The sequence below is a fragment of the Mustela nivalis genome, assembly GCF_964662115.1.
Source record: "Mustela nivalis genome assembly, chromosome: 8".
NCBI lineage: Eukaryota > Metazoa > Chordata > Mammalia > Carnivora > Mustelidae > Mustela > Mustela nivalis.
In genome coordinates, this window is record NC_139027.1 from 51307989 (window position 1) to 51315256 (window position 7268).

Here is a 7268-nt window from a genome sequence, read left to right on the forward strand (position 1 = left end):
TGGCTGGGAGTCCCAGGTGTGACGGGAGGGGGAGGGGCGCCGGGAGTTCTGGAAGATGCCATCACAGATTGATGCTCATGGTACTAGAATTTCTGATTTCTTTGGAGTTCAGGGCCCAATTTATATAGTCCCTATTCCTCCTCCTCCTTCCCGCTCTTGCTGCTTTCGCTGAGAAAAATGGGGATTTGGGTCACCAACCGCCAAAATGTTTGATGTCAGTGAGGGAGATGGCTTGAAACTACCTTACAGTCAAAGACATGGCCTTTGGATTCTGATTTTTGCTTTTCCCGTTTGTTTTTTTGTTTTTGTTTTTGTTTGTTTGTTTTGTTTTGTTTTGTTTTGCTGGCATGCCAAGGTTACTTCCCGCCTAGGAATTCCACATAGGGCAACTTCTATCTGCCTGTCCTCTCCCTCTGCTCCAACTTGGACAGTGCCGAAAGTCTTGAATAGTCTCATTCATTTCAAGTGGTACACAACTCAGTGTCTTAACACTTCTGGGGGCTGTGTGTGGGACAAAGAAGTGTGGCTGCCATCTTGCTTAGAGAACCTGAAGAGGGCAATGACTCAGATCCAAGGAGTGAGTAAGGGGAGGACGGCTTTTGGGGGTACCACAGGAACGCACTGCTGAGAGGTTCCTGCTCACCGAGCCTTCACACCGCAGTGGGAAGGGCACTGTCTCAGCAAACACTGGTCCTCTGGTGGGAGGTTAGGGAGGAGGGGAGAGGGAGGGAAGAAACTGTCCCCCTCCCAAACCCTCACTCCCATTTCTCACCCCTCCCACTTCGCCACCCCCAGGATTGGCAGGGGGGCCAGTGGCGGTTCTGCAAGCTGTCGTTCACCAGGCCCGTTGTCTGGCGCAGGTGTTTCTAATAAGGGCTCCTTCAGGCTTGCTTCGTCCAGGAGGATGTTTACAAGAAGGTCTGATGAGAAATTGTCTCCAAATGCTGTCTTGTAAGCAAGACGTTAAGAAGGGGGTGGGGGTTAGTGCCTCAGGCTGTAAGCAAGCAGAGCTCCTGGAATGGGGCCTGGCCAGTGCTCCCTCCACCCCCAGCCCTCTAGGCCAGGACTGGCAGGCTGGGGCCTGGGCAGGTCTGGGCCTCCTGCCAAGGATGGTGAACGCCATGGGGGTTGGTTTCAATAAACAAATGCAATAATGTTGGAAGAACCTCCACAATAAACAGAGAGACTGGGACATCCCAATTCTGTTCCCCAAGCCCTACAACTTGTTCTCTGACCCTGTGATCCTTCTTTGGCCCCTCTTCCACTGATTGGGGGGCAGGCGATCCCAGGTTCTAGTATCTTTGTAGTGGACAATCCCCACATTGTTAAGGAGCATCTCCCTGGAGAAGCCCACTGGGAAGAGAAGAAAGGGAGGTATCTTGTGTTCACACCTTCACCCGCAGAATTTTCCAGTGTGATTAAACCCTCTGGGAGGAAGGTAGGGGATGCACAGCAGAGTTGGCAAACTTTTCCTGTAAGGGCCAGGTGGTAAATATTGTCGCCTTTGAGCTCCACACAGTTTCTGTCACAACTACTCGTGTCTGCCATTGTTTTGAGAAGGCTGCCACACACAACACAAAAATGAGATCGGTCATGGCCAGATATGATCTGTCGGTGCTAATTTGCAGACCCCTGATATATGGGATCAAATGAGTCCCGGAGAGGTGAAGAGATAAGCTGAGGTCACACACCCTATGGGTGAGTGAGAAGGCCCATCCCCCATGCCCCTGACCCCTCTGCCCAGTGGGCTGCATACACTTGTGTGACCCAACTCAGTGTAGCTGACCGAGGTCCAGGATGGTTCCCTGGAAACCTGAACTTGGCACCAGGGAATTGTGCCCCATGGAAGAGGTCAGTATGCTTAAAGTTGGAGAGGAATTTGAGGCTTCGTCAAGTTGGATATACAAATAATAGGAGGAAGGAATGTAGCTGGTCGTCCCAATGCTGCTCAGCAAGTGCTTCCTGAGCCTTCCTTGGGTCAGGGTCCAGTAGCCAGGTCTAGGGGCTGCTGCCTGCTAAAGTCTGGAGATGATCCCTCTGTGAATACCATCCCTGTGGGTGCTCGCTGTGTGGGTCTCAGGGTCTGGAGGGTGAGGTTGTGTTAGAGAACAAAGATGCAGTTGAACTTGTGTGATCTCTGTGGGGTGTAGGGAGGCTGGAAGGTCAGAGTGAGGTTGGGTTGGGAATGTTTTGTGGTGAGTTGGTGTGTGTACAGGATGTGAAGGCTCAGTGTAACCGGGATTCAATGCGGCTAAGGGGACTCAATGAACAGTGGCTGGACTGGGGCTGCCATCAGAGTACCCTCTCTCTGGGGGGAGGTGTGGGGGAGTTTGGCAGAGGGTATACAGCTTGCGTCTTTGGGGATCAATATGACTTTGGGCTAAGTGTAGAAGCATGGATGGGGCTTCAGGGTGAGGGTCAGTTCACGCTCAAGACAGGATCACTCTGAGGTTAAGTTTCATTGGGACTGATTGTGAGGGAAAGATCTGGGATGAAGATCTGGCCCTGTTTGGGGGGTCAGAGTGCCTGGTCATGGGGTAGCTGGGATTAAGGCCATTATTTGGTTGAGGTCCATGGTTGGGGCCAAGGTCACTGTTTGGCTGAAGTTCACACGGTCAATGGCCATTCAGGCTGAGGGGTCTATGCCAGTGGTTCTAAATTGGGTGGTGAGCATTCATGTAGGACCTGAGATAGGAGGGACAGACAGTAGTTGGGATTGGGGATGGGATTGGATGGTGGCCCGCCTTCTTTGTGCTTCAATTGATTGGCATTTCATTGCATTTAGACAGTTAGCAGCTGTGCTGTTTGGAACTGCGGAGCCGGTGTGTATTAAAAGCTGGGTATCACCACGTGTGACTGATTTCCGGGATAAGTATGTGGCCAGACTGTGTATTCCAGTGTGGTTGTGGGTCAGCATGGGTCACTGTGTGGCCCGAGATGGAGCTGAGGTATCAGTGTGTGGTTGGCATGGCCAGGGGAGGGTCAGTGTGAGTTGGGGTCACCTGTGGTTGAGGATTCAAGATACGGTTTAGTGTGTGGGTCTTTGTCGGTTGTGTCATTGGACTGGAGGGTCAAGGTGCAGCCGGGTTTTTGAGGGTCAAAGTGTGTTTAGGGATCAGGTGGACATATGGACCTTCAGATGGAGGTGGTAGAGCATAGATGGCATTAAGGGATGGGGGTGAGCAATGGTTTCTGCCCAGAGGAAGGGAGCCCCATATGCAAAGACTCCAAGGTTGAATTGGGATCCGCTGGAGGCATGGGCCCTGGGTTCCACGTGTGGTGGGGTTTAGAGGTCAGCAGGCCAGCGTGTGGCCATGGGGGTAAGAAAGGGTTATAGGAGTTGGTGGAAAGAGCATGTATGGGGAGTCAGTGCCCTCTTCAGGGTGAAGAGTTCTGGATGCAGGCTTCTCAAACTGAGCTTCTTAGAAAATGCGGAGTCCAGGGGAGACTTCAGGGTCAAATTGACTTGAATATTTGAGCAAAACTCTGTAGCAAATATTAATGTTGCCCTGCCCACATCCCCTCAGTAGCTGATATTCCTTAAATGCCCATAGATTTTTGCTACGGCACCTGCAACTCTGCCTGGAGATGTTGCCTGACTGTGGGTGCAGGTTCCATCTTCACTGGGCACCCCAGAAGGGCCTGGAGTTACTGCCCCCCACCCGCTCAGCGATAGTCCAACACTATCAGAACAGGTGGATAAATACCCTGGCTGCGGGTTCTCAGCAGGACTGAGTCCCTTCCCTGCAGTCGTCCCTTGTTCATTAATACACCCTGTGCGGGCTTCCTTCTCTTCCCCAGCTCAAATCCTCTCTCCCCTATGGTGCTTCCTGGGATCATGGCCCAAACAAATGACTCGCCTTCAGATCCTTGTCTCGGGTTTACTTCTGGGGAAACTGACCTAAGAGAAACATTTTTATAATAAAGCCAACAAAGATATATTATGAGAGCATGAAATTCCACATGACTTTTCAAGATGAAGCAAAGCCTGTGAAGAAGAGCGCATGTCTCTGGCCCACAGGATTCCCCTCCCTTACCTCAGTCATAGGGGCTCTAATGTGTGAACTGGGCTGGAAACCGGAAGGCAAGTCCCTAGGGGTGAGCTTTCCAGGCACAGAGAGGATGGAGCATGAAGCTAGGGTGGGGTGGGGAAACAAACAGAAGGTACTGATCACAGCTGTGCACTTAAGTTTGGGAGTTTAGCATATGACTGGGGTGCAGTAAGCGTGCACTGGGTTTGGGGGTCCTCAGGCTCCTCTCCTATTGTGGGACCCATGAGGGATTGAGGTGGCTTGGCTTAGGCTTAAGTTGCATTGGGGTGGACCCTGTCCTGGTGAGTTTGTGGGGGACACTACGCAGTCACTGTGGGGTGGCCAGAGTGACCCAGGGTCAGTCATTATGTGGTGAGAGATACAACCGAAGCCTGCTGAGGGTTGGGAGGGGTTGGCATGTAACTGAAGTTGGGAGTCAACAACTAACAGTCAATTCCTACCAGGATTTCTTGGTAAGAGCACTATGTACTTGCTTTGGGAGAACAGTGAGTCATTGGAGCTGGGGATCAATATTTGAAATAGTCAGGATGGAGATCAGGGTTTATCCAAGGTGGCTATGAGCCCTGCTGCTAATCCAGTGTGTTTTCAAAAAATGCCCTGCTCTGGAAGATGCATCCATGCCCCAGGGAGAGCCATGGGGAAGGGAGTGCAGGCTGGATTTCAGCCCTCGCTTGTCCTCTTGTCTGGGTGTCTTTGGGCAGTGACCAACCTGCACAGCTCCACATAGCAGCCCTGGGGGTGTTCGGGGGGCTCGGGGCAGGGGCTTCCTACTAACCCAGCCTCAGGAAGAGCTACATCCTCCAGCCTCCTCCCTGGCCATCTCCTCCAGCTGTCCTGTTGTTCTGAGAGGAGGCTAGGTGGGTTTCTGCAGTGTGAGCCCCTGCACCCTATGAGGCTTGGGAGCTGGCTTCCTGGAGTGAGGGTCAGGGTCAGGGTTCGAGTCCTGGCCACGTCGTATATGTGTCAGAATGAGCAATGCCTTTTTAGGTCACATCTACTTTGGACTTCAACACTGCTTTATGTAGGCTGTAAAATTAATAGGTGGGAACGAGATTTATGGGCCCCACTGGGCTGTTCTTTGCTTGTTAGGTTAAACACACTGATTTCCTGGTACAAAAGTGCTTGTTAAAATAATCTCCCCCAGCATGTTCAGAGGGGACATATCTGTCTTGTTTGGGGGGTGGGGGAAAGGCCGCAGCGCCCCATCCCTACCTCCGGGGCTGGCCCACCAGTCAGGGCCTCCCCCAGCCCCAGCTGTGTGTGTGATGGAATGAATGATGAGGTTTCTGGGTGGGGGGTGATCCAGGGAAGGAATGCGCCTCTGTGCAGATAAGACCAGAGCCAGACGTGTGCTCCCATCACCCCCCGCCCACCCTGAAGAGCCTGTAGCTTTTGTTCCTGCAATATCTTGAAGAGGAAGGCTAGAAGCATGGTAGCGGTGGTGGGGGAAGGCATGGTGGTGTTGGAGCAGAGCGAGAGGTTGTCCTCACTGCTGCTTCTGAAGACTTGAAAGTCAGAAAGGCAAGCAGAGAGGAGAGATGGGCCCTGCTGCCTGAGCAACCTCAAGGGGCACTGTGTTTGCCCGTCCATGGGGCCCAACTCTACATGTCTGCCCCCAATTGCCTGTCTATCACCGTATTCTGGGGCATGCACCCTCTCGGAACAACTTAACCACTCCCGGCATGGAGACTGTATTGCCATCTCCTGCCCTGATGTGGGTACTCTGCCCTGAGGGTGTGACTGGTAGGATCACAGGTAGAGTGGGTTATGCAGAGCACATAGGGGATGTCTGGCACCAGGTTGCATACAGACCAGCTGGGCAGCTAGGAAGTGGCTCTAGGTGGGGCTTAGTTCAGTCATTGGCAAGACAGTGCCAGGATGCAGACACAGTGCAGGAAGGAAGGCCCAGGCTGAGTCAATTCAGGACAGGTGCTTGGCCATTGGCAAGTCTGTGAGATAGATGCCTGATGGATGGCAGCGTGCTGACCAGGGAGCTCTGAATCCGTTACCTCCCTGTTCAGATCTAGCTCACTTTGAAGCCCTCTGAAGATCACATTTCCCCATCTTCTACCATTCCCCATGGTCTGGTTCACTGAGCTCACTGAGCTCCCCGCAACCCAAGTTCTTATGCTTTCTCAGGCTCACCCTCTTAACAGCCTGCTGTTCAGTCCCAGAAACTCACTTAGATGGCCCTCTTCTGGGCTCCCGGTGCCTTTGGTGTTTGGTATTTGTGGTCATTTCGTAAAGCATACTACCTACACCTTGCCTGATTCTTGTTCTCTTTGATCCTTGCGAGGTTCACCTTATACCCAATTATCAACAGTTGAACAAAACCGGGGCCCTGAGACATCTGTCAATATAACCAAGTCCACCCAACTGTGAGCGGGGCAGCCAGATCTGAGTTAGGTCTGAGGACCTGGTCAGTGGATAGCCTCTTACCGGCTGCCTGTGAGGACCTCCCTCCATCACCCCAGGGCACTGGAAGCATCAGTGGAACAGCCGGAACAGAGGTGATGTCTAGACCATTCTTGGGTCTGGAGAGCCCAGCACAGGGGGCGCCCATGATGGAAGATTCAGCAGAGCTGGTGGACTGAGATCTGACCGCTAATGCTGTGCTCTGATTTTGGAGTTAGGCTCCTATAAGAGTCTTGGGTCCAGTACCTCCTGGATCTGTGGCCTTGAACAAGTTGCTAAAGCATTCCTGTGTGTAAAACAAGGCTGATAGTAACACGTGCCTCATAGAGTTGTTGTGAAGGTTCAATGAGATGCTCCGCATAAAACATTTATGACAATGCCTGGCACATAGTAAGAGTTCAGTAACTCCTAACCTATGGGTCTAACCTACTTTGGTCACCTTCTTGTTCTGAAATACTGCCACCTGCTGGTAAGTTCCAGGTGCAACCACCATATGCAGGTTAGTGCCCCAAGCCACTGAGAGCCCCAACTGGCACTCACCTTGATTTCTCTGTTTGGACCATTCTCCAAGCACCCCCACCCCCCGCCCCACCCCAGAAAACTCTGCTCCTCCTGTCCTTCCAGACTCTGCGCAACAGCACCTCCTTCTGGGAGCTTCCTTGATTATCAAGTATGCATGCCCAGAGCCAAATCTAGCTTTTCCCTTCTGTCCACCCATTCCCTATTTCTTTGGTTACATGGATTTTAGAGCCAGGCAGATGTGGATTTGAACTCTGATGCCAACACTTAGTAGCTGTGTGA